Source organism: Myxocyprinus asiaticus, chromosome 12 (assembly GCF_019703515.2).
Source record: "Myxocyprinus asiaticus isolate MX2 ecotype Aquarium Trade chromosome 12, UBuf_Myxa_2, whole genome shotgun sequence".
Classification (NCBI taxonomy): Eukaryota; Metazoa; Chordata; class Actinopteri; order Cypriniformes; family Catostomidae; genus Myxocyprinus; species Myxocyprinus asiaticus.
The window spans coordinates 43,365,108-43,391,472 of record NC_059355.1 but is presented as its reverse complement, the minus strand read 5'-3'; the positions used below and the strand labels follow the sequence as shown (position 1 = coordinate 43,391,472).

At 37.4% G+C, this 26,365-nt stretch overlaps 2 protein-coding genes across 10 annotated transcripts in view; one reads left to right on the top strand and one right to left on the bottom strand.

The window, feature by feature from the left end:
• Nucleotides 1-16,168, bottom strand: part of LOC127448742 (SUN domain-containing protein 2-like) — a 44,119-nt gene extending 27,951 nt beyond the window's left edge. The window contains exons 1-2 of one of the 2 annotated variants that reach the window (XM_051711547.1): nucleotides 15,440-16,168; nucleotides 11,496-11,613 (exon numbers count right to left, since the gene is read on the bottom strand). The gene's annotated coding sequence lies outside the window, so the exon portion shown is untranslated. Of the gene's footprint in view, nucleotides 1-11,495; nucleotides 11,614-11,750; nucleotides 12,109-15,439 lie in introns of those variants that run through there. The other variant, XM_051711549.1, reaches the window with a different exon arrangement.
• The window catches only part of LOC127448739 (rap1 GTPase-activating protein 1-like), a 128,876-nt gene continuing 114,958 nt past the window's right edge, over nucleotides 12,448-26,365 (top strand). For 7 of the 8 annotated variants that reach the window (XM_051711527.1, XM_051711540.1, XM_051711530.1 and 4 more), the window contains exon 1: nucleotides 12,448-12,700. The gene's annotated coding sequence lies outside the window, so the exon portion shown is untranslated. Of the gene's footprint in view, nucleotides 12,701-20,827; nucleotides 20,902-20,998; nucleotides 21,097-26,365 lie in introns of those variants that run through there. The other variant, XM_051711535.1, reaches the window with a different exon arrangement.

Sequence of the window (26,365 nt, the reverse complement as noted above, 5' to 3'; positions counted from 1 at the left end):
AGAACCATTTTAAATAACCTTTTTCCACCAAAGAACCTTTTGTGCAGTGGGAAGTTTCCATGGATGTTAAAAGTTCATGCTAATAAAGTGTGTATAACACAACAACAATAATACCCAAATGTCCATTTTCAGGAGTCCAAAAGTAAATTTTAATTAAGAATAAGTGACACAGGGGCAAGTAAAGACGCTGACTACCACACCTGGAGTCGCCAGTTAAAATTCAGGATGTGCTGAGTGACTCCAGTCAGGCTTCCTAAGCAACCAGTTGGCCCGGTTGCTAGTGTGGGTAGAGTCACGGTGGGTTAACCTCCTCGTGGTCACTATAATGTGTAGTTCTCGCTCTTGGTTGGGTGCATGGTGAGTTGTGAATGGATGCCGCAGAGAATAGCATGAAGCCTCCACACACGCTAGATCTCTGCGGTAATGCGCTCAACAAGCCACGTGATAAGATGCGTGAACTGACGGTCTCAGATGCGGAGGAAACTGAGATTCGTCCTCCACCACCCAGATTGAGGCGAGTCACTCTGCCACCACGAGGACTTACAGTGCATTGGGTATTGGGCATTCCAAATTGTGGAGAAAAAAAAAGAGAATAAGCGGCACATGTATCTGTTTTCTTCTTTGCAACAAGACTGCACTAGTACTGTAGAAACCATGAGTAAATCTTTGTCAAAAGGTTAAGAAAACGTCCAAGTAGCATGATTCATGCATCATTATGTGTCTCTCACTCTCACTCTGTCTACTCAATAACAGCTCCACTAACAAGCAGGTCTTGTCCAAATTCCGGTCACAATGAGAGCAGTGCATCCTCTTAATTATTGCACTCTGATGTAACCATGCTCTGGGACTGAAGGCCATTACCTCTACTGGAGCTTTCCATCGGCCCAATTATCTCATTTTGAAACTAAAGTGGGCTCTCATGTTCCCACAGTGCATTCTGGGTCACTGTATATAGTGCTGCACGGAAAGCAGTGTCTGCGCTCTCCATTGCCTTTGGACAGTTTATCCACCCCTTCAGAAAATTGCTCAGATTGTATGAAAATGAGATGATTAAGAATGCAAAGGCAGCACTTCTGACTAGGGGTGGAAATCACATGGTAACTAGCGATACAATATTATATCGATATTTATGTCACAATATGATATTATAGCAGTTCTTTATTTTTGGTGTAATGCGATTCAAAACTACGATATATTGTGATATTTCTCTCTTCACTGGACTTCAGAGAACTGTTACCAAATCACCAAATGCATTGTTAAATTAATATGTAAGTGCCAGTTTACAAAACAAAGCCAGTTTATTTCCTAATATCTATGTACATTGCAAAGCCATAAGCATATACATTAAGACCATAATGGGTGCTTATTTCTGCAGTTAGGTCAATGTAGCTAGTCTTTCTAAAAATTAATTATAGTATTTATGAATACAATAGTAGCCTCATTACTTATTACAACAGAGTTTCAATACACAAAAGTAAAATAGATTTCACCTAAAAGGTTAGCAATATGATACTAACATTTTTGTCAAAATACCTCAGTTAATGTTACTACTGTTAAATTGTAATACATTTGAGTAACGGTGGGTGATTATGTGTAAAGCATGAAGACTGCACCTTCTAAGGGACTGTTGTTGATTTCCTAGATCAGTTTGGCAAAGATAAAACAAATTCCCATCACCATAATGTGAAAAAAATTTAAATAATAATATCGCTATTTGGCCTGCAAATATTGATACAATTTCACAAGGAAAAATATCACAATATATAGATATTTCAATATTTTTGCCACCTCTACTTCTGACATTGTGTTCACAGATTTTACACAATGTTCAATAAAATGATTTGTGCTACCACACAACGTTCATATTGTCACGCCTCCCTCGGGCTCTCCACCTCCTTCAGTGTTCCGCTCCTCTTCACCCGACTTCTAATTCATCGCACCTGCACACATTCAGCCCACTCATCAAGAACTGCTTAAGTAGGTCACTCTCCCTTCAGTTCAGGGTCAAGTCTTACATACTCAGGACTGTTGTTTGACCACGCTGCTCCCATGCAGTGGTTTTCACTCCTTCCAAGTTAATTGACACCTGATCCTTCCTCTGAAGTTGTGTGGATTGTATTTGCCTGGATGCTCACCTTTGTTGTTCCCTTGTTACGCAGTTAAGTCTGTTTACCTATCTGTGTGAATCCTCCAGTTTACTGATTGCATGTGTTATTCATCTGTGTCTTCATCTCACTGTGTTTAACCTATGACTTTCATTAAACTGTCTCGCACCTGGTTTCTCACCAAAACTTGTGTGGATTGAGTCCCTGACACATGTGTCAAAATTACATATATGCACAACATAATTATTAATGGTGCATGCTAAGGCAAACATCGCTGTTACTATTGCTTACATCTGGGGTAAATATGGTTCCATAGAATCATATTTTTGCAAAATGATTTTAACATTGCTTCTAGTGCTGCAGTTTCCTGGTGACATGAACACCAGAGGCGTTACAACTTTTATTCCCCTTTACACAAATCATGAGTAAAACTGTCACCTTCTAAACCCTATCTATAGCCTAGTGCGTGACTTGCAAGGCAATGCATTTTAACGTTTGCATTACATAACCAACTACATTTACAAGCTTGTTCCAGCAAAAAATTCTGCATTAGCTCAACTGATAGAACATTGAACTTGCAACGAAAGGTCCTGAAGAGCAAAATGATGTGATTGCTCCAGAAATTGCGTTTTTCATGGCACATTTACTTTAAGGACACTATCGTTTAGGGTTGGGAGGTCGGGTTTGTTGATTTTTAAAACTAAAATGTGATCAGATTGTTGATTTGGCTAAAATTGAGCTCTGTTTTTGCATCACTTTGTGGACATGACTGATGTGTTACTTTTCAAAGTGATCAGATTTTCAGGGGCGAAAATATATTAGACTCTTGGAAGAGGGACCTGAGCCATTTCTGGGAACAAGAATTTTGTAGAGATTTTGGGGTGGACTCTTTTGTCTTGAGCAGTAGGCAAGCATCTAGCAACCACTTAATGCCCTAGTAACCACCTAAAACATTTTAGCATTTTGGTGTTTAGTTTTGCACAGGAAAGCTAACATGATCATATGAGAAATTGACGTGATGCTTCCGAAAGTTAATGTTCCCCAAAATCGACCCCATTCAGCTGAATTACCGAAAAGCTACATCACCCATCAGACATCTTTGTGTCAATTCAATTGAGTACATTTTCCTATCACAATACGGAGTGTGTTCCATGAGCAACCTTTGAGACAGGGTTTCTGGTCCTGTGGGAACCAGGAAGTAATTCTTCCTGGTTCCCAAAAATTGCATTTTTGCTCCGCAATTACCTTTTCACTCCAATGACTGTTAAGCTGGCTCCACACTAGCCTAGTCAGAACACATCGATTTGGGTAGGGGGTGTCGCATTCAGTGACTGTTTTGGCTGATATTTCCCTCCTAGTCGATGAGCCTGTCACACTTGCCGACCGATTAAAAACAGAGGGAATGTGTCACTTAACGACTGCCTTTGACTTTTCCCAACACTTCACGGTCACAAACACTTCACTGTACAAACTTAAGGTATGCATATTTATACATAATGTTATAAAAATGTAGACTACAATACTGTATATTTACTGTATATAATCTAAAGCTGTATACAAATATAAAGCTTGTTTACATAATATAAAATAAGACCCAAGTATTAAATGTAAATGGTTTTACTTTTTTGTGCAACGATCTGGGCAGAAATGTTTTTCTTTTAATAGTCTGTCATGACTTGACATTTTAGATATGTCATACAAATATACTTGTTGACTCCAAAAAGCAATAAGCTTCTCATCCAAATGCAGGTTCGGCCGGTTATATTTTAAAATGGACCAAAACTGGAACATTTACGTTGTGGTTATTTTTCTCCTTAATTAGTAGCTTTTGCATTATTTCTTTCTCTCTCTCTCTCTCTCTCTCTCTCTCTCTCTCTCTCCCTCCCTGTGTCTGTTCTCCAGCAATAGAAAAGTGATCGTGAAGATGGAGTAACTTTGTGGAGTGATTGTTTATTTATCCAATCGAGGCTTGTCGTAGAACGCGTGTCCACATGTAGCTTTCAGGGAGTAAAGAAATGCATCCAATAAAACGGACTGTTGTGGCTCATTTTAGTGCAAGAAAAATGCTTGGTGACAGAATCGGAGTGCGATGAAAACATTCACATCAGCTTGACGTCTTGTCCATTCTTCAGTAAAAGAAGCTCTTGGTCAGTTGATGTGAACACAAGAACCTGTCTCAGTGACAATTATTTTTTTCAAACAAATGGATGTTTTTTCAGTCTTTGAAGCCATTAACTCAGCAGGGAGTCCTGACAGTCAAATTATTAACACCTTTCGCTGAGAGACGCTAATGCGCGCTGTGTCTCCCTCTGCCTGGCCGGTGATTGTTAATGAAGCTAACACCTGAAAATCATAGGAAAAACGGCTAGTGAGACGCTGCCTTTAGGTTAAAGGTTTGGGATAGGGGGTAGAGTTAATAAAATTAGCATTCCAGTTGTCTGTTGCATTTTTTACAACTAAAAATACAACTTGTTTTTGGCGCCATTCTGTGGACATTTCACACGGCACCCATTTGAATTTCGGTAGGCACAGATCTATTTCAGCAGCAAAACATTCGACCTACTGTTGCCATGTGATCAGTCCACCATGTGATCAAGCACCACTAATGTTTATTTATTTTAGAAAAAGTAAATCTATTAATTCATATCCTTATTGCAGAACTAACCATGAATCAAGAAAGCATTTCTAGAGTAGAATTGCTTTCTATCATTACCACATCGTAAGCTGATTTTTAGCTCCTGGAGATAAGCCCCATGCTGGCTTTTCACAGGAGTCAGACAGTCCGGTGGGTAATCGATAAGACTGAAACCAAGGTGTCATCTCTTCGTCGCACCTTGCTGGTACCACTGCTGTCTCTTCCCACGTGTCTAATCATTCTAACCTTACCTAGTGCCTTCTCGGTGTTACTGTAAGAGGATAACCCAATATCTTAAAGTGAAATGTCTACAGTATGGGATTTATTAAAGAATTGGCAGTTTAGATGTTATCTATAATGAAACATTGTAGAAATACCTAGCTTGGGAATGCATACCCTTAGGCTAGAGTACACATGTGCCTGTTCAATATGTGCATTTTCATCATCTAAAATATATCAAGCATTTGCTCATCTGAAATGCATTTCTATCAGGAAGACTTTTAAGATGACATTTATTTGAATATGAAACAGGAATGTAATGTCTCTCTTTGGCGTAAGCTTCGTCTGGCAGTCTGAAGAAGTTGTACTCGGAATAGTCAGATACTGCCGAAGATAGGAGGCGGGGCGAGGAGCCTATCCCCGTGAAGGATGGGACTCAACTAGTGGTGGTGGGGTGGTGGAGGTTGCCGTGTTGGCACACTGAAATAGTAATGTGATAGATTGTGAGCATAGCTAATGGTGCGATGATGTACAGCTGCGAGTTTTCCCGCTAGAACTACGCTGCACTCTAAACATTTCCTGTGGGATCTTAGAATGACATTCATCAAAAGTTTGTGATATTTATGATCTACTTTTTTAAAAGATGCATGTCAGATTTTTGTACACAATAATTAGAACACAATGTTGTCCATAATTCACTCTGACACATTTTGGCAACACACGCATGCTTAACTGATTGCATATAAACATTATAGCTGAAATTTTCAATAAAAATGATTGATATTTGATAAAAAAAAAACCTGGTCTCATAAAATCACGTTACTATACCAAAATTTTTGCTATATAATTTTTACGTGGCTCGTTATACGTATCATGACACTTTCTTAGTGAACTGAACAGGCTGTACAACAATTAAGATTTTTATTCACTTTTACACAAATCAGAGTACAATGGCAGATTATCAGTTCATAAATACCTACTTGTCCTCCCCTGTTCCTCACTTCAATCTTATGACATCAAAACACTTTTAAACTTTTAGTGCATGATTGTAAGGCAACATATTTTAATGTGTTTATTACATAATCAAATACATTTACAAGCTTATTCGGTTTAGTTTAGTTATACTGTAGCTCAACTGATATCGCATTGCGCTTGCGATGAAGAGCACACAAATCGACACTGGTGCAAAAGTGTCATAGATGCACCAAAAAATGACATGGTTGCTTCAGCAATTGTGTTTTCATCTCACATTTGCTTTCATAATACTATCTGTTATGTTTAAGGTAAAAAGGTAGGCTTTGTTAGTTTAAATCTCTATGGAGAATTAACCTTAAATACCTCATTTGTTTTTGATCTCATATTTACTTATGACACTATCGTTAAGGTTTAGGGTAGGGAGGTAGGTTTCCTTGATTTAAAACTTAATTTAGTTAGGAGAACATTTAACTTGCTTTTAGCATCACACAGTGGACATTTCACCTCGGAAATTATGTGATGCGTGTAATGAACCATAATGGCATTTTGAAAAAATGTCACCACAGTCAAGCAATTTGAGATCAGGCTGTGATCCTTTACGTATATGGTTATTTGTCATGCAGAGAACTTCTCTCCCAAACCTCATCCTGCCTAAATTATTCAATTGAAATTTAGCAATAAAACCTGGAGCTCTCTGACAATTACATTGTCCTTATATGCCTCTATTTCTTTCTCTAGTCTTCACTCCACAGCATAAACTGCATGAACTGCTCTAGCTGCAAACCCCATCTCACAGGCACCTATTGATCTTGATCTTACTACGTTGAAAGATCAGGAGTGGACTGCCTACACAAAGCTCCAAAATTACCTGTATGTGTAGGTTGAAGAGGAGGTGGCAGACAACCACAATGATGCTCAAAATACACAGCTCCAAACAGTATTTGAGGAGCGTACATCTTTACTGTTGGCAGTAGTGCTGGCAGACCTGGCAAACCATTTGGGCTACCAGCTTATCTACCAGACTCTGTGATATTTTGGGGATGGTTTGAGCTCTTTGTTGGATCCTCAACCACATCTTAAGCAATACATGTCTACACAATGCACAATCACAAAGTACTGCGGTTACACACCAAAAATACACACACCTGAATTTTAAACTAACAAACATGCGCAGAGGATGCTGCAGGGGAGATTCATTATCTCTGCTGTGAAAATTTGATGGGAGAATCAAGGTGCCTACACTAGTTTACTATGCATCAGAGAATGCTGTGAAGCCATCTATTTCAATGGGGATGGTATGTTGGAAGGACATAGAGGAAAAATGTAAGGGTGCAAAATAGTCTCATAACAACTCAATAATGCATAGGAGTTGGCAAAATTGTAAGATATTGTACAAGTTGGCTACAAAAAGTTTATAACTATTATTCCCATATACACTCACTGAGCATTTTATAGGAACACTATACTAATACTGGTTATGGCCTTCCCTTGCTCTCAAAACAGCCTAAATACTTTGTGGTATGGATTCCACAAGATGTTGGAAACATTCCTTTGAGATTCTGGTCCATGTTGACATGATTGCATCATGCAATTTCTGCAGATTTTCCAGCTGCGTGTTTATGCTGCGAATCTCCCATTCTACCACATCCCAAAGGTGATCTATTGGATTCAGATCTGGTGACTAGAAAGGCCACTGAAGAACAGTGAACTCATTGTCATGTTCGTGAAACCAGTTTAGGATGACTTTTGCTTTATGACATTGTGCATTATCATGCTGGAAGTAGCAATTAGAAGATGGGTAAATTGTGGCAATTAAGGGATGCACATGGTCAGCAAAAATACTAAATTAGGTTGTGGCATTCAAGCGATGATTGATTAGTATTAACGGGCTCAGTGTGTGACAAGAATACATTCCCCATTACACCACCGCTACCAGCCTGGACTGTTAACAAAAGGCAGGTTGGGTCCATGGATTCATGCTGTTGGCGCCAAATTCTGACCCTACCATCTGTGTGCCTCAACAGAAATCGAGATTCATCAGACCAGGCTACATTTTTCTAGTCTTCAGCTGTCCAGTTTGGTGAGCCTGTGCCCACTGCAGCCTCAGCTTTCTGTACTTTGTCTGACAGAAGTGGAACCCGACATAGTCTTCTGCGTGTTGTAGCCCATTCACCTCAAGGTTTGACGTGTTGAAAATTGAGATGCTATACTGCTCACTACAATTGTACAGAGGGGTTATCTGAGTTACAGTAGCCTGTCTGTCAGCTCGAACCAGTCTGGCCATTCTCTGTTGACCTCATCAACAAGGCATTTCGTCCACAGAACTGGCACCATTCTGAATAAACTCTAGAAACTGTTGGGTATGAAAATCCCAGGATATCAGCAGTTACAGAAATACTCAAACCATCTGGCACCAAAAATCATGCCACAGTTGAAATCATTGAAAATGTTTCCCCCATACTGATGGTTGATGTGAACATTAACTGAAGCTCCTGACCCGTATCTGCATGATTTTATACATTGTACTGCTGCCACACGATTGGTTGATTAGATAATCGCATGAATGCATAAGTGTAGAGGTGTTCCTAACAAAGTTCTCAGTGAGTGTAGAGAGCAATCAATCACTACAATACAGGTATTAAATTGATCTAGCTTCCTATCCAACACTTTATTTTAAGAATGGAAACGTATGTGACAATTTGGTTACTCACTGAATATTTTACGGTTGTATGTCAAAAACCTAAACTATTCCCTTGTCTCGTTTCAAACCCTGATGTTTTCTTTCTTTCATGGTACACTAAAGTTTTTGGGTAAGGGGTTAGAATTTATGGCTAGGTTTAAGGTTAAGGGTTCAACTTATAAAAAATCTAAATAACATGGGAGTACAAATTTTACAAGCCAACTTGTACATTTTCTCACAATTTTGTCAGGTACTATTAGTACGATTTCTCACGAGACCAGGTTGGTCATTGAGAACAAAAGTTGAAAACATTTGAGCTTTTGCTGCAACACAATTTAACATTTAGCATCCTTTGACTAATGGGAATTTTAGACAGGTGAGTTCAGCTTTCGGTAATCCATCCAATTTGCTGGATCGCTCCTTGAATTCAAACTGACATGGCTCTTTCGACACCCTCAAAATGGAGCGTATGCATTCCTATTTGCCACCTCCACTCCACCAGGGCTTTCTTTTGTGTGTTGCCACTTGAGGGGGCAGTGGTGGCTCAGTAGTTAAGGCTCTGGGTTACTGATCAGAAGGTTGGGGGTTCAAGCCCCAGCACCACCAAGATGCCACTGTTGGGTCCTTGAGCAAGGCCCTTGACCCTATCTGCTCCAGGGGCACCATATCATGGCTGACCCTGCACTCTGACCAAAAATAATTTCACTGTATATGTGCAAATGTGTGATAAATAAATATAATTAAATTAAAAAAAAGAAAAAAAGATTTGTTTCTGAACCCAAGAGAAATCTGAACTGAAGCAGTTTTAATATTCCACTGCTCTGTTTTTCATGCAGCCCTTGAGCAAGCTGAACAACTAGTCAAAGTTGCTAACCTATTTGCTAATATTTTTCATGGCATTCATTACCTTTTGTTCTTTTTCTCATTTGTTGGATTTAAATTTACCCTGACCAGAACATCCCTAGTAATTATCCTTCAATTAATCTGGCAGTAAAGCTCACTAGTTGGTGACTCAACACGTGCAGCGATTTCATTGTATTTCAGGCTCTTTTGCTCTTTTGTCAGCAGGAAATTACTTCCACTGGGTTTCCAATTTCTATAGAAAAAACTTGTATGCGCAGCAACCAGCGGTTGTGGCAGAACTGACAACGGCAATTCCATTAATAATGGGTTTCAGTGTGTGGTAGTAGTTAACAGTCTCTTAGCTGTTGCTCGATGGACCACAAGTAGTTGGTGAGAACATAATTATAGGTCAAAGTGAGGTTGTTTTTGTTTTTCTCATGGGTTAAAAAATGTGTTTGTGACAATGAGAGTGAACCATAAACGCCTTTTGAGTTTTAAAACATTCACATTATCATGAGGGAATTGTAAGCTACACTCTTAAAAAAAGATGGTTCTTTACTGACCATAGTAGTTCTATTTAGAACCATATCTTCCTGAAGAACACTTTTGTGCTGAATTGGTTCTTTGCGTTGGGCATTAGGGGTTCTTTATTCCCGCCCTTTTGGTTTTTGAAAATAACAGGCAATAAATTCTTTCAAAGCCAACGCGTCATTGGTTGACTCACAGCACTGGAGTCCTGGCAGCTCAACCGACAGCTACACAGACTGTCACCACAGGTAAACTTGATTTAATTTTTTTAATATGTTGTTGAAACATTTTAACCATTAGTAGTTTTAGCAGGAAAGTTTTCAGGGACAAAAAAATCCCATTATCTTAGTTAAATTATGGGAGTGAGCATTTGCTTTCTTTTGCTTCACTTGTTTTTTGAAAGTTAATTTAAAGTTTACCGTTTATTGTAAATGTTTGGGAGCAAAAAATTAAGAGGTTGGACAAATTTGAAGTCATGATTTATACCACTTTTGTTACATTGTCCTCTACACATTCAATAATAAGTTATTTTATTCGGAGCTTATGAGACTGATGGACCAATTTTAGTGCTTATAACCCCTAATAATAATCACAGAATGAAGAAAAGTATATCTGTTAACAGACAACTTTGTCACCGATAAAGGCAGCACAGCATATGGGTAAGTTTTTGCTAAATGTTGAGCAAGTCCATATTAAGCGCTTTAAATTTTAACCTTTACAAAGTAAAACTTTCTGTAACTGGTGGTTTCCTAGCCATAAGATTGTCTTTTATATTTTATAGATCTCTACCAGATCATGCAAGTGACCAACTCGAGAGGTGAGCTGTCATTTAGTCATTTTCTTTAAAATACTGATAATGTTCTGAAAAAGGGAGTAATTTTGGATTTTTATTGTGATTTCAGGTATCCATCCCACCCAAGGATTGATTCATTGTCTGCTCTGATAACAAAATATGCCTGCCTAAAAGCTATCAGAATATGTGAGTTTTAAGTACTTTTATCTTTTTTTTTCATATCTATTTTTGCCATTTAATTTATACACTGTAATTCATACATTTCTTTGTGTCACAGGGTTACAGTTAAAAAGCAGCTACACTATGTCTTCCAGCTGTGTTCAGTGAGGATACTTCTCTCCGATTCTCCACTAAGCACATGTGTGATAAAGACTGAATTTATGATCCATATAGAATTTTGGAATGTTTCAATTATTTAGTTGGGTTAGTGCATAACAATTTTGCCCAGTCACAAAAAAATAAATAATAATAAAAAAATAATAAAAATGCTTAAATAATAAACCTTATTTCACTTTCTTTTTCACATTAAGGGCTTATTTACATTGTCCACATATACTGAAACACTGACTCTGAACCTAATTGTGTATTTCTATTCGGACAGACGCTGTTGGACCCACAACCTCATTACCTGCAGAGAGGGGCTACCACTCAAATTCACCAAAATACACAGTGATATGTGTACATCAAAGTCTCTAGTTTGAGAAATAGATGCCTTACATGTCCTCAGCTGACAGCTTCATTGAATTCTACCCGCTCAACACCAGTTTCATGTACAACAGTAAAGAGAAGACTCAGGGGTGCAGGCCTTATGGGAAGAACTGCAAAGAGGAAGCCACTTTTGAAACAGAAAAACAAAAAGAAAACATTAGAGTGGGCAAAGAAACACAGACATTTATGCGAAATTTCATATGTTTCTGTATTTATTAATAAATATAAGGGCATTTTCTTTCAGGTTTCATGAGAATCACCCACCTTTATCATTTTCTTTATACCGTGGAACACAAAAGGAGATATTTTGACACTGCTCTTTTTCATACAAGAAAAGTGTATGTTATATATACCAGCAAGCTCAAAAGGCTAAAAAACACCATAAAATATGATAATTTCATTTGAACGTGCAGATTGAAACGTGCCACCTGTTGACCAAGTAGCAGGGCAGTTCCCGAGATTAAGCAAGTAGTTTTCAGCTGGTCATGTGATCCCAACATGGCAGCCCCTATGAGGGGACCCTGTCCATGAAGAATAAAACAGCTTTTTATAAGGTTACTGAAATTATTAGTGTCTTCATCGCATAGTACGAGTGTACATGATTTTATAAATATGTTTAAAAACTACAATTTGTTTCTTTAGGAGGATTTATATATATACAGTGTATATATAAATGACTAATTGCACCTTTAAAAAAGTTTCACGTGTTAACATCTAAATTAATTGGTTTTATTCAAGTCAAAAATATGATTTAATAATGGCTAAATCAACCTTTACTTCATTAGGTTAAGACAACGGAAATAATTTTAAAGGTTAGCTCAAGAAATATCATCAGAGGTAACAACTGCATGTGTCCACTTTTTTTTAAGTGTATTCTGCAGAACTAGCTACCACAGAAGTAGACATATAATCTTTTATTATAGTCTTCACCAGAAAGAAACATATGTTTATTATAGCGACATAGTGATCACGTGACTCGGGCATTCTGTAGCCTAGCTGGATTCTTTGAAAGAAGAAACGCGTTCATTCCCCACCAGCATCTTCTAAGGAGACAACGCTCATTCAGATTTTTCCTCCATTTCCATTCTAATTCACTAACAAACATAGTCAACCGTTCCTTTATCGCTCAAGAGACTCGTTATACAGTAGCTGGAGACGAGAAGACTACACCTGTCCCAGCACATCATCAGGAATTAGATTGTACACAACTGCTGGTAAGCCATAACACTTTATGATGTCTTTATTTTCAGCACGAAATTGCAAGCTGCATTCCTTATCTTACATGCCATGTTGAAGCAGTCGAGTATTTATTATGTATTTTAGGAGAGTGCATAACGAATGAACTGCTCCTAGTTTATGTGATCAGCCCGTCCATGTAATCTAATAACAAGATGCTCTTCATAACTACTTTGAAGCTTCTACAAACAGCTGTTTTATTTTAGTTCATTATTTAGGCTAACCCATAGACACTCGGTTGGTTGGTTGTTTTTGTTGGCAAGCATCTTTATTGTTTCAGTTGTGCGAAGCGCTCAGATAGGCGCATAATATTTCTGTGCATAACTTAACCGGGTATATCATTAAACTGACCACGCTGTTTAGTTGTGGACAGAAATGAGAGGAAATTTGCAGAAGTGCTTAGTAGAAGACTTATCAATATTTGCTGTTTCGAGTCTTCCTTTGTACTTCAGTTCTGCAAAATGTGTAACCACGAGTCAATCCCAGTGTGTTTTTCAGCCCCACTGCTTTATTATAAGGGCTGTAATCCTAATTCTACTGTGTATTAAAGGGATACTTGGTGCAAAAATTAAATTTTTTGTCTTCATGTCATTTCATACCGATTCTAACGAAACCTACCACATGCCCTGATCTGCAAACAATACAAATAATAATAATAATAATAATAATAAAAATAAATAAATAAAATAAAATTATATATATATATATATATATATATATATATATATATATATATATATATATATATATATATATATATATATATTTTTCTACACACAGAAAAATGAAGCATATAGGACCATTAAGATTTTCTTTTACATTGTGACATTATTTGCATGACAGTTATGCACATTTTACCCCCTAATTCTCATCACTGCAATGCAAAAATAGATGGTCTTATGATTTTTTCATTAAGGCAATGTAAAAAATATATATACTATTTATAGTAAACCGTACAGTATTTATACATCATAGTAGTACTCCCTTGGTACCGTCTTTTATTTTTGCTGATTTTAATTTATTGGGGGTTAATGTGCTTAAAGGGCTAGTTCACCTCAACATGAAAATTCTGTCATCATTTACCCATGCCATCTCAGATGTGTTTGACTTTCTTTCTTCTGCTGAACACAAATAAACATTTTTGAAGAATATCTCAGCTCTGTAGGTCCTTACAACGCAAGTGAATGGTGGCCAGAACTTTGAAGTTCCAAAAAGGACATAAAGGCAGCATAAAAGTAATTCTGTAGCAAAATGATAGGTGCGGGTGAGAAACAGATCAATATTTATCTCCCTGTCCAGTAGGTGGCGATATGCACGAATAATGCGATTCACCAAAAACAAAAGAAGAATGTGAAAGTGGAGATTTAGAGTAAAAATGACTAAATATTGATCTGTTTCTCACCCACACTATTATATCAAGTCTGAAAACATGGATTTACTCACTGGAGTCTTATGTATTACTTTTATGGTGCCTTTATGTGCTTTTTGGAGCTTGAAAAACCTACAAAGCTGAGATATTCTTTTAAAATTTAATTTGTGTTTTGCAGAAGAGAGAAAGTCATACACATATAAGACAGCATGAGGGTGAGTAAATGATGAGAGAATTTTCATTTTGTTTCTTTTAAGTGTCCCGAAAATAACGTCACAATGCATGAAATCTTAATGGTCCTAAACATAGTCTTCATTTTCTTTATGCAAAATTTAATCTTTTTTGGTATTTATTTGGGGTTCAATATGATCAGGGCGTTTTCTTGCTCAGGTTTCATGAGAATCACCCACCTTTTTCATTTTCTTTATACTGTCATACACAAAAGGAGATAAAGTATTTTTTACAATGTTCACGCTGCTCTTTTTCATACAACAAAAGTGTATGTTATTAATACCAGCAAGCTCCAAAAAGGCTAAAAAGCACCATAAAAGAGCCATTATTTAATTTGAACATGTGTGCATTGAAACTTGGCACCTGAGGGTGTCAAACACAATTCGTGATGAGTTTGAATGTTTCGATTTGGTCACAAACACTAATGAGATTTGAGAGCTACAGTATGGCTAATGTTGTTCCAAATCTGATGTTGTTCTTCTAAATCCATATAACTTTCTTTCTTCTATGGAACACAAAAGAAAATGTTAGGCAGAATTTAGCAGTCACTATCCGCTTTCATTGCATGAAATGCTTATGCTTATCCTTTAATTTCGTGTTCCAAGGAAGAGAAAAAAGCCATACAGGATTGGAACTCACATGGAGGTTAAGTTAATAACAGAATTTTCATTTTTAGGTGAGCCAATACTTTACTTGATCCTTTAGTGAGGGGCAAAAACAGTGTCTAATACATCTGTGCACGCCTTCCACCCTGTTATCGCCTGTGTTCCTCCCTCTCTTCTGCCCCTTTAGCCTCTCTTATCTACTTCCCCCATTCCTCCCACCTACTCTCTCTCTCTCTCTCTCTCTCTCTCTCTCTCTCTCTCTCTCTCTCTCTCTCTCTCTCTCTCTCTCTCTCTCACCTCTTGCATCTCTCTCTTATCAGAATCAGAATGAGATTTATTGCCAAGTGTTCTCATGTACATAAGGAGTTTTGGGTGATAGATAAAACAAGTGCATACAGAACATTACAGTGAGACAGAATATAAAACAAGGTAGGAGTATAAATAGACATACAAATAATAGGACATATAATAAAATGGTGTATGTATATGTGCAAGTGGTAACATGTACTCACTCTGGAGAGGTACAGATCTTGGAGGGTGGGCAGGGGGGCACCAATAATCCTCTCAGCAGTCCTGACTGTCCATTGTAGTTTCCTTCTGTCTGATTTGGTGGCTGAACCAAGCCAGACAGTTATAGATGTACACAGGACAGACTCAATGACGGCCGAGTAGAAGTGTGTCAGCAGCTCCTGTGGCAGGTTGAAATTCCTTCCAGAGGAAGTACAACCTCTGCTGAGCCTTCTTCACAATGGAGTCTATGTGGGTGTCCCACTTCAGGTCCTGAGAGATGGTAGAGCCCAGGAACCTGAATTACTCCACTGCTGCCACAGTGCTGTTCAGCATGGTGAGACCCACTATCATCTCCACTGTTTTGAACATGTTCAGCTCAAGGATGTTGTAACCGCACCAGACAGCCAGCTGATCAACCTCCCATCTGTATGCAGACTCGTCACCGTCGCAGATGAGGCCGATGACCGTGGTGTCGTCTGCAAACTTCAGGAGCTTGACAGTGAGGTCTTTTGCAATGCAGTCATTCGTGTACAGGGAGAAGAGCAGTCGAGAGAGAATGCATCCCTGAGGAGCACCAGTGCTAATAGTGTGGGTCCCGGATGCAAGTTTCCCCAGTCTCACTAGCTGCTGCCTATCTGTCAGAAAGCTGGTGATCTGTCGACAGACTGGGGTGGGCACGGAGAGCTGGGTCAGTTTGGTTGAGAGAAGATGAGGCATGATGGTATAGAAGGCTGAACTGAAGTCCACAAATAGGATCCTTGCATAAGTCCCAGGTCTGTCGAGGTGTTGCAGTATATAATGCAGTTCCATATTGACAGCATCATCCACAGGCCTGTTTGCTCAGTAAGCAAACTGAAGGGGGTCCAGTGATGTTCTTCAGGTAGGCCCAATCCAGTCTCTCAAACGACTTCATAAACACAGACGTGACAGCGACAGGTCTGTAGTCATTAAGTCCTGTGATTTTGGGTTATTAAAATGTCCCAGAATAATGATAAGCAAACAAAAGTAACAAAAACGACACTCTTTCCTCCTCTCTGCCTCACTATTCCTTCTCTCTTTCTCTCTCTCTCTTTCTCTCTCTCTATGTATTTTTTCTGCTTCCTTTTCTCTCACTCTCTTGAACACCCTTCACCCCCCACCCCCCCATCCCTGCCTGTGGCTAACATTATTCTGTGGTCCGTCTGTTTAAAGAGATGGACAGCTGTTAAGATGCCACTGAGGGCAAAGGGTTCCTGCAGCTATTTGCTGATTGTTGGCTTTTTCTCCGATCTCACAAGTCTAATGACCCTGCAGTGTTTTGCACTGGAGAAAAAGAACACTATTAGATTAGTCAGAGCGAGTGGAGGAGTATTGACCGTGCAATCTAGCTCCTGGTCAAGGCTAAAAGTTCAGTGCCATTGTAGGTTTTAGGTGCATTTATAGAGGCATATAAAAGGATTAAAGGGGAGAGATGGACACGCTAAAAGTGAACTTAGTAGAAGGAAGCGTTTGTGTGTTTATTTTTAAACATGGATGAGATGGAGGCTGAAAGGTTTCAGCAGTAAAATGGAAATCTGACTGCCCAAACAGCTTCTTGCAATTATTCAAGGCTACATTCCTACCGCTGTTGAATGTGGCCCAAGGTCTGTTTTTTGGCAGACAGTGAAAACAGCCAAAATTACACTGAATCTGACATTTTCAGTTCCATTTTCTTCTGGGCACTGGATAATTAGTTTCTTAAACCCGGTGTAATAGAATCACACTACTATACCCAAATGTTGGCAAAATTATCTTTATGTGGCTTGTTGTACGTATCACTGCAGCTTCCTGGTGATATAAACTTGAGGCACTACAGCAACAATGACAATGACAACAAAAACAACAACAACTTGAATCTAGCTTGAAGTACGTTTTTATGAGCTGCCTCAGCAGGAGGCAGTGCACCTCAACAAACCTCACAAGCTGTGCAGCCAAAGAATGAGAATTGTTTATTCATACGGGCCGCATTCTTGACAGCTGGACAAAGCACAACAGAATGCAGGGATCTCACTATTTTCAAAGTTTTATCTACTCTTAGCCTGACACAGCATCCTAAAAACGTGGCATTTATGATACTGAAAACAAGTGAAATGCTTCAAAAGCATCCATCTGACGAATATGTACATAAATCGACATTGAAAAATAAAAGGTGGGTAAAAATATTAATTTCTGATGCATCGCGATCAGTAGCGGATTTATGCATGGGCAACATGTGCAGTTGACCAGGGCGGCATATGGCGGGGGGCGGCACGAGGCACCCACACAGACCTGGTCAACAACTTTGGGAGCGTGTTGAAGAGGTTTCGCCCAGGGCGCCATACAAGCTAGAACCGCCACTGATCGCGATCTTCATTATAATGATCTAGTTAGCGATTATTGAATAACAAGATCGATCTTTAACTCTATGTGCAACCAAAGTTCTAGTGCAACCCTTTACTACAATGAGAGGAAATAACTCACATTAGCAACCAAATTTCGTACTACGCGATTCAAATGCTTCTATTTGGGAACTGGCTGGTAAATTTTTATATTTCACTCCACAGTGATTGTGTAGTTTAGTGGTGGAGTATTTGGCAGCAAGATCCTTTTACTGCGTGTTGAGAGTAAAAGCTGTTCCATTACAGTGCTTGAAGTGGGCGGGTACTTCTATAGTTTGGTCTACAGAGTACTGCCAGTTTGTCTTAAGTTCCACCACTTCTCAGAGTCTCCCGGTACAATGTAATTTCTTTAATATAAGAAAGTGGGTGATTCGACACGGCCCAATAATCACTTTTATCTGGTACATCTGTACATTATCCCTTACTTATTAACAGTGTTTTGTTTTTCCATGTTAACATGTTAGTTACAATAAAGGGTTAGGTACGATAAATACGGGAAAAAGTTTGGCCCCAGTTGAGTTTTCATCTGGATCTGGCCACTGCAAGAAAGTAGTTGAAGAGCCCTGGTGTATAGTAACCCCCGCCCCCCCCAATTAATTTATTTATTTGAAAATAAATCTATTTGAGTCTCTCTCATTAACATGCACTTATTTACAGATACTCTTTAAAGAAGTGCCATTTTCTTTTTTTTAAAGAGACAGTACCGGTTTTTAGCACGTGTTCAAGAAATCAATGTAAATTCCTGTAAACTGTACAAATTATGCAGTTAAACAATAAAGATGGGACAAAAAATGATATATGAAATATAATATAATATTTATTGATTGAATACATGGATTTGTTCATTTTGAAAAAGCTAAAATGTGACCAAAATGATGAAAACTAAAAAACTAATTAGTAAAATATATATTTTCATAATATATTTTCATTTCTGGGAGAGAATTTCTTTCATATGTAAGCAAAAGGGACATTATAACCGAAATATACCCATATTAATGAATACTGAATCGAAATGGAATCTAATCGAATCGAGAGCTTGTGAATATCGAATCGGGAAATCTGTATCAATACCCAGCCCTAATTAAAAATAGCGCAGACGGAACATAAGAACATGTACTGTGAGAACAGGACAGAATGACGAATTCAATTGCAAAATAGAATGCTGTCGACTGTACTCTTGTTCAATGATATGGCAAAAAAACAAATTATATATTGACTTCTAAAGCCAGTTTTTGTATTGTCCAATCAGTACTTTTCTTGTCTGCCACAATAATACAATACATTTCAATCTGACTGTGTGAATTTATTAGTGATCCACCGATATGAGTTTTTTAATTGCAGAGCAGATACCGATATCCAGAGAGCAGGGTGGCTGATAGGCTGATACAATGCAGATATATCACACAGTTTAATATAGTAAATAACATAAACATAAAATTGTTAAAAAATGAATACACTTTTATTTAGCACTATATTTACTAAATTTCACACTGAACTTTAACTTTGTAAAAAAGAATCTAAAAAATAATATTGTATTTTAAATGGTAGATAGCAGTTTCTTCTGATTTCTGTTTAGTCATCAAATTTTAGTAATTTATTTGCACATGAAGAAATTGTTAATATATTAGGAAGAAGGTAGTGTTGTCACGGTACCAAAATTTCAGTAGTCAGTACAGATACCAGTGAAATTTCACAGGTTCTCGATACCGATTTCAATACCACAGCAAAAATATGAAAATGAGCTACTGAACACATAAGTTTAGTTATTTTTAATCATTATAGTTTAATAATTATTATTATTTTCCAGAACGTGTTTTAAGTTTAATTGAATCATCAAAATGGTGTCTATTTAATTAATTTTTAAAACATTTAATAAGTGAAAATATAACTTTTTACAGTTGTAAAATACATTTTTATATTTTTATTTAATTTCTTCAATTTCAAGCATCTAGCTTTTATTTTGAATCGAGCTTTTATTATGACGTGTGTTTTTTGCCGGAAGCTTCACTTTTGCAGATAAACAGTTTGAGACATGGCCCAATGTGATCATTGAAGACTTTTAAGTCACGTCTGAAATCTAATCTCTTTACACTGTCCTTTGAGTCTGACAAATGAAATGTAGAACACGGTTTTGGAGTGTTTGTATTTTAAATTACTGGTGTTTGTGTATGAGGTAATTTTGAAATGTTATGTTTTTAATTTTATTACTGTGAAGCACTTTGGTCAACTCTGTTGTTTTAAATGCTATATAAATAAATCTGAGTTGAAATTAAAGCACAAATACTGTAATTTAATTATATAAATATATAGTTTACATGTGCTGTATGTTCACAGTGGATTAGTGCTCTGCTTTGTCATCTCAAACAACGTGAATGATTCTCAGTGTCGGATTTATTTAAAGTACGCAGCTCATCCACGCTAAGATTTCAACCATCAGTGGTTTAATAAATCCCACTAGGACATGTCACTTGGATTAATTGTCCATTTCAGTGTAAAAGAAGTAACAGAGCATGCATTCAAATGAAGCCTGTGAGCATTTTAAAGCTGTCATGTGTCAGTCATACTGCACGCTGGTACCGGACAGTGTCGGTGCTTGGTCCTACAGGTACTGCAGAAACACTGGTATCGTTATATCTTTTTTATTTTAGTAAAAACTTGGTACCGTAGTACCGGTAGTTTTGACAACACTTGAAGAAGGAAATAGCAGTACACACAGAAGTCCAGCAACCATGGATGTCATGTCCATGTTAGCAATCGCATTTTCTCAAAAAATACAGAATAAAACTAAGTGCACATACAGTACACAGTGAATAAGACATTTACTTATAGCACACGTGAATCGCTTTTGATTTTTTTAAGCGCTCGTGTGGATACAGCGCGAGCAGCAATCTCCTAACAGTTTAAATGGCCAGGATCGCCTGCTTGGATTGTCACAGACTGACTGTCAGAATCAGAGGAACTTTTGATCCTGATCCTGAGGATTTTTTATTCTGGCTGATGGAATACGCGCTTCAGAGGAAGATATTAGATGAGCCCTCGACGGGAAGAAAACGCTGGATTTTCGTGAGGTTTGTGAATACATCTGTTTAAACGAGACATCTGCATATTTGCAGACAGTATAAAAAATAAGTTTTATTGATATTTGCCTTTTTATCAATTGAAAAGTTACAGGCAACTGTAGAGGAGAGACTGTTAGAATACGTGCTTCAGAGGAAGATTTATGAGCGTTCTACAGGACGCTGGATCTGCTGAAGTTGTGTGAGGTTGGTTTATTACATCTGTTTAAACGAGATATGTGCATATATGCAGACGGTATATGATATTAGTTTTATTGATATTTGCCTTTTTATCATTAGACAAGACAGTTAAAAGTTACAGGGAACTGTTAAGGAAAGAGAGGAAGAATGAAATAAGTGAGCACTTTAACATTATGAGCTAAATGCCACGTCTCTGATATGCAGACCGTTTATATTAGACTGTGTTGCACACCGGTCTATTATTGTAGAAACACAATGGCATGTAACAACAAAACGAATCATGACTAGTCGTTTACATGTCTCAGTCACTTCACATGCAAGCAGGCGATTCTCAGCGTCCTCAAGAAACAAATCGGCCAAAGAGGAAAATGTATCGGCCGATGGCGATAATTAAAAAATTCTGAATATCGGACAATTTATCAGCCTCTGCAATATATCGGTCAACCACTAGAATATATTATATTATATTTATAAACATTTGATTTATTATGTATTATTTATATTAAATTATCTTTATTTGGGGGCCTCTATCAGCAAATATTAATGTGCTTTTATTTGTGATTAATTTAATTATTTAAGCAGCATGTCATGTAATAAATTTGATAAAAAATGTTAATAGGCTGGGGGCCTGGGTGGCTCAGCAAGTAAAGACACTGACTACCACCCCTGGAGTCATGAGTTCAAATCCAGGGCATGCTGAGTGACTCCAGCCAGGTCTCCTAAGCAACCAAATTGGCCCAGTTGCTAGGGAGGGTAGAGTCACATGGGGTAACCTCCTTATGGTCACTATAATGTGGTTCGCTCTCAGTGGGGTGCATGGTGAGTTGTGCGTAGATACCACAGAGAATAGCATGAAGCCTCCACACGCACTATGTCTCCGCAGTAACACACTCAACAAGCCACGTGATAAGACCACAAGGACTTACAGCGCATTGGGAATTGGGCATTAATTCAAATTAATAGACAGCCCTAATTTTAACGATTGCATTACATAACCATCTAGTTTTACAAGTTTGTTCGAGTGTAGTCAAATTGCACGGTATCTCTACAGAGAGAGCTTTGAAATTGTGATGCAAAGATACAAGTCCTGAAGAGCACACAAGTTGACACATGAGCCAAAAGTGTCATAGAAGCAGCACAAAATGACTAGGGATGCACCGATCCGATACCTGGATGGGTATCGGCTCAGATACTAACGTTTTTAGACGGATTAGGTATCGGTCCAATGAGCCCAATCCAAATCCGTTACAGTGTTACTATCAAGCTCCAAAAATTATATAAGAGAACCATAAAGGCACCATTAAAGTAGTCTGTATGACTTGTGCATTTTATTCAAAGCCACTTGAGGACATGCGATAGCAGCGCGCAATATGTGAGTGCTCCACACGAACAACATATCAGATGTAGATTTTCAATAGTTCGGTTTACCTATAACGTGTGTTAGATAATGGCACCGGAGGACCATTTCACCAGATTTTGAATAAGAAGCAAATTAAACTATTGTAAACTAGCCCACAGACAGTCACTTACAGGACTTCCTGGAGTGTTCAGACTGTCAAATTAAGAGCCTGAGGGTTTTAAAATTAAAGGTGCATGACTGAAATATATTACTATTGTATTATAAAATTCTAAAAGTCAATAATAATAATAATAATAATAATAATAATAATAATAATAATAATAATAATAATAATGTATTATTACTATTATCATTATTATTATTATTATTTTCAAATTACAACAATATTTAAGTTGACTGGGTTCCAAAAAATAACTGTGTCAATGAAAAGTGGACTGGTATCTTACAACTAAAGTGAAAAAAAAAAATGAAAAAAAAAAAGAGATGAATCCAGATACAAGTTGAAAAAATTGTGCCAAGAAAACTGCCTTCTTCTCTACTTAAGACTTTCACTGGAATTACTGTTAATTTTGCTGCTACATAATCAAGCAGACTAGTTAACAATAAAGTTTTTTCTTAATAAGCTATACATTTATATTGAAATAATGTGTAGTTAAAGGTTTGTGTTTCTTTACATATAAAAGTGTACCTCCAATTAGTATCACAGGGTGAGGTAGATATAGTAAATTGATTATGAAAAAAACAACACTGGTATTGGATCGGGATCTGTATCGTCCGATACTGAGATCTCAGGCTTCAGCAATGGCGTTTTCATGTCACATTTACTTTTTATGACACTATTGGTTAGGTTTAAGGTTTAGGGTAGAGAGGTCGGTTTTGTTGATTTAACGCTCAACAGAGCATTAACCTTAAAGACCTCATCTGTTTAGGTGTGAACAGTCAGGTCAAAATTCATGCATTTTTTATTTTAAGTCTAGGCCTAGTTTTAGATTTGTCACAAATGAGGGCTTGCATACATTATGTCTGAAATGATTTGAGATTTGCTTTGAACAGTGACAATGAATATAAAGATAATTTATGCATAAGTTTTGTGTGTCAGTTTTGGAGTATCTGAAATGGGCTACATTTGAAAGGTTATGTGAACAAAATTACAAAAATGAAACTAAGCACTCTCTAGATCGTAGAGAGAGATTTAGCTGTTTCTGGAAGACTTTTTGCCCTGCAAAACATTTTGCACCTAAAAGACTTATCTTTTGCAATGTTGCATAAGTACTGAGTTTGCATCATTACTTTCTCAGTTTCTTTCTGTGCACACATGTTCTGCCATGATTGATGACAACAAATTCAAGTAAGACAATAGATAAACCATTAAAAAACAGTAGACAAATACATTAGAAAAATAGTGGAAAATTTTTTCCCTCACTGTTTGCATGAAAAAGTAAATAATATATTGGTTGTTTTTTATCTCCCTATTTTGTGTTTGTTTATGTTTTGTATCTGTATAGTTTATGTATCTGGATGGATGGATGGATGGATGGATGGATGGATGGATGGATGGATGGATAAAAATCTTTTGACTGATTGATTGATTCCAGTATGTATTTTGATCCCTGTTATAAAAATCCATGCTGGTGAAACTGATTAGAATCCTTCTATCTGCATTTGTGTGTGTGTGTGTGAGTGAGAGAGAGAGAGAGAGAGAGAGAGAGAGAGAGAGAGAGAGAGAGAGAGAGAATGAGAATAAACCATTCAAAATAGTCATAGTCCATATACTTACGATTTACTGTATAGAACAATTAGTTCTCGTCTTTGAATCTGATTGGACAAGTAGTGTTCCAAGAGTGCTGATATTTATTATAACAGCCCTGGGATGCTTTACTGTTTGTATCAGTCTACATATAATTGCAGCAAAGGTTGATCCTGCTTTGGCTTTGTTTGGAACTATTTTAGTTGTTGTAGCAAAAATAGACAAAATACCTGGCCATATTGTGTCTAATATGAAAATCATTTTATATTATTTTTTTGTTTATAGAAGTAAACAAAAACAAAAGCAATTTCCGAATCCCAGCCATGTTGATATTCAGTACAACAGGTCAGACAATCTCATATTATTGCTTAATTATACATATCTGTGAAAAAAACACAGTTATATACACATGCAAACATGCACTCAAATGAAGTGAACTGGATCCAAAATACAGTATGCTTGCCAAAAAAAGCACTTATGGTTTGGGACAAGGGCACAGTTTGTGTTTGCAGCTTCCGGCAGTAAGTATTTTCAGCAAGGGCAATCGAGGCCAAGGATGTTGAATGTACATTGCATGGAGAGAGTAACTGGAAGAGAGGGAGAGAGTGAGATAGAGAGAGCGCATAGAGCCCACAGTGCAACAGACAAACCTACTCTCATCAGAACTACTTGTATGAATTCCTTGTTGTTGCAGAATTCCACAGAATGTAGGGCACTGTTTTAGGGTTTTTCTATTCAGTGCTCCAGGAAATAATGAGAAGCACTTGGGGCTTGGGCCAGAGGGTTTTGTTTTAACACTTTTTGTTGAATCACTTTAGACAAGTTAATTTGTTGTCTTTATGTATGATGCTGGCTTTCATCTCCTTGGTGATGGTAATGAAAGAGATTGACTTGGAATTGTTTCAATCAGATAATTAGTTTTCATTCCGATGAAAGTAGTTTTGGAGACTGAGACACAGTTTTTTTGATTGGATAATAATGTCATATTGTGAAGAGTGATGGTGTTACCTTAAGCAGATATGGATTTAAATAGAGTTTGTAAGAAAAACTCAGAAGGAACATGTTCATACAATCCAACCATGAACAAAAGCTCTTGCTGTTTAAGACATAAACATAAAGACTAAAGAATCTTTCAAAACATGTCTGAATCAGCTCGACCAGCTCGACACAGCAACATCCTTTTCCATCTCACTCTTACAGTACACATTACATAAACATTTTTCTGGAGTTTTGTGGTCAGAGACCTGAATATAAACAGAAAATATTCCTAATGCTCTCTTTAACATTTAGTCATTCAGAATCAGTGCAAATTACTGAGTGATGTTTATACCAAGAGAGTTTTGTGATGAGTAAGTCCACATCACTGTGAAGAACTTGTAACATAGCTCTAAATTATTGACTTGATCATGGGAGCTTGTAGTCTCTGGATGATATGGTTTCTGAAGACGAGATATATGGTCAGGCTCTTGACGAGAACTGATGATGTTTGTCTGTTGACCTCTGAGAAATGAGGTGATGTGGGCGGTAAAAATGATAGATTGGATAAAGCAGTTATAAAAACAGTTCTTATTGCTAGGATAGATGAACAGTTAGATAACAGTACTTTAACTCAAGGGAACAGTTTCTTGTCTATGTGCTTTATAAAGATATAGTATAAATTCATGAGAATCGCAATGTCTTTGCGATGTACAGCATGTAATCTATGTGCTGCTTTTGCTCAATTTCTATTACTGTTATCCAAGTGGTTAGCTTAAGTGTCATTTTTTTAAAGACTGCACTGAGAACATGAATACAGTATGTACAAGCAAACAGGCAGATTCAGTATAAACCCATAAAGATAAGCATTATTGTTCTGGGATGTTGAAATAGTGTTTTGAGAAATGTGTCTATGGGTGGGGGAGAAGGGTGGGGCAGAAGGGTGGGGCCCAGTTAATGATTATCTTCCAAAAATTGCGGAATGAGTGTGAAAATGTACTATTGACTATTTCTAACTGACTAATTCTTACTATTTCTTTAAAACGGCAGACAAATCAATTAGAAAAATAGTGGGCAATTTTTCCCCTCAATGTTTGCATAAAAAAAGTATTTTATCTCCCTATTTTTTGTTTGTTTATGTTTTGTATCTGTATAGTTTAGATTGTTGGATGGATGGATAGATGGAATCAATC